The sequence below is a fragment of the Heterocephalus glaber genome, unplaced genomic scaffold, assembly GCF_053883595.1.
Source record: "Heterocephalus glaber isolate CG9 unplaced genomic scaffold, H.glaber_assembly_v1.0 deba00001428, whole genome shotgun sequence".
NCBI classification, from domain to species: domain Eukaryota; kingdom Metazoa; phylum Chordata; class Mammalia; order Rodentia; family Bathyergidae; genus Heterocephalus; species Heterocephalus glaber.
In genome coordinates, this window is record NW_028258293.1 from 26,124,567 (window position 1) to 26,126,766 (window position 2,200).

The window sequence follows — 2,200 nt, forward strand, 5'->3', positions numbered from 1 at the left end:
GGAGAACCTAGAGAAGGTGGAAACTAAAACTGATTGCTGTTGCCATGATGGAGATTTGTTGTTGGGATGATACTGACCAGAACAGAAAGCAAAAAGGAAGTAGAAAGTTGTTTTTGCCTTCCTCTCACTTTTCAGAAACCTTTTAGGTTTCATTATGGAAAAAATACATTAGAACACTGTCCTGATAAAGGACAAGTATAGTTTGCAGAGTCCTAGCTACATTGGTACAAAGCTGAGTAAAATTGGTGGGTTTAGAACTTAGAGATAATAGCTTAGTAATTAGTCTACAATTTTAAAACTTTTGCAAAAAAGTGTTTCACAGAAAACAAATTAGAGGAGAATGCTATATAGCACATGACCTGTGCATTTTGCAAGTGAGAAGAGGACAATTTTAGTCTATTTCTTATAAATGTCACAAAAGATATTATATTGTGTTCAGCCAGGAAAATAGGATAGTCCCACAAAAATCCTTGTGACAAACATTGCAATGATGGGCATAAAATGATGGGTCTTTATCCATACACTTTGCTGTACCATTCAGATTCTTGGCTCAGTGAGTTATTAGCGGACCTGGACAAACCCCTTGAGTGTTTCTTCTTGTTGTCATGCACTTCTGCCATCACTATGAAAACAGCCTCAGACTAACTTGTAGAAGGATGAAAAGCACAAAGAGCAGAGCTGAGCCATTCCAGTTATCTCAGCCAAGGCCAGCATAGATTAACCAACAGATAGCCTCTATCCATACATGTGAGCAAACCCAGTCAAAGTCAACAGAACTCCTTATTCAACCACTAAGACATGCAAGCAATAAATGCTTATTGCTTTATGTATATCCATGAGAGTTTGCATTAGTACTTCACACAGCAATTACAAGGTATGAGTTAAAATCATGCTGAATGTTTAATTTTTTTAAAATGGGGGGGGGGGGCATTGCTTAAAGCTGGTGGAGTACAAATTGACAGCAAAGTGTGGCCTCTCCAGGATTTGGAGTTGAGACACCTAGAAGACAATTTGGTAAAAAGAAGGAAAGAGGTAAATCTGGGAATTGGGAGGGAGCTGACAGGAAGACTAGAAACTAAAGAAAAGCTGGAGAGACAAATCTCAGCCCAGAGAAAGGAACAAGACAGTCTGGAAGGCTCATCCTGGCTCCCAGGGAGGGGGTGTTTGTCTCCACTGATGTAGGCTAAGCCAGGAGGGTCAGTGGTTCCAGGGAGAAACAGTGGACTTTCCCAGCAGCTCTGGCTCCAAGAGTAGCCCACAGCTATTTTAAGCTGAAAAAAACACTGTGGCATTTTACTCTGAAAGTGATTCCTTTCATAAGACAGGATAGAATTAGGGAAAAGTCCAGTATAGTCCCTGTCATATCTAAGAGGGTTTAATCAGAAGCCATTTGGGGAAAGGGTTAAGTTTTGGGGGGTGAGCTGCAGAGCAACTGAAGAGGAACTATACTCCAAGGTTTCTAGGGTCACTCTGTCAAAGGACTGAGCGGGAGATGGCCATGAGAGACAGTCACAGAGCAGGATTGGGCTGAACACAGGTCCTGAGAAGTTTAACCACAGGCAAGAGGAATGCAGGGGTCCTGCACTCCATGGTGAAAAGCCAGGCCCAGTGTGTGTGGCTTTGAGAAGCAGCTAGGTCTGAAAGTGCTGGTTTTAAGTCCAGCAGTATGCTTGAATCTGCACCCTATTGCCTAGGCAGAGGGATCAGTGGTCTGTTTGCTTTTCCCGTCTACCAACATGAGCAAAGCCATGCTTGGCTTGAACAGTCACCATGCCCTGGGGCGTATGGACAGAGGGTAATGGGGGGGGGGGGGGGCGTGGTGAGGAAAGTAACCTCACAAACCCCAAGAACATAGAGCTAGGCAGAGAAAACCATGACTTGGGGCTGTGCAGAGGGATATAAAAAGTGGGAGCTGCCAGAGTGACTACAGCCTCAGGGCAGGCGCCATTGATCGCCTACACCCAGTGGGAAAGGCAAGGCAAGATCCAGCATTCACACACACACAAAAACATGAATGTGGAAACCAAACAAGTGTTAGCAGTGACTCACTATCCATCCTTAGTATCATCTGGATTCCCAGACTGCCACCACTCCTGTTCAATATATTACAAAACATTAGCCAGAGCAATCAAGCAAGAGATAGAAATAAAACAGATATGCATACAAAAGGAAGAAGTCAAATTCACAGATGACATGATCC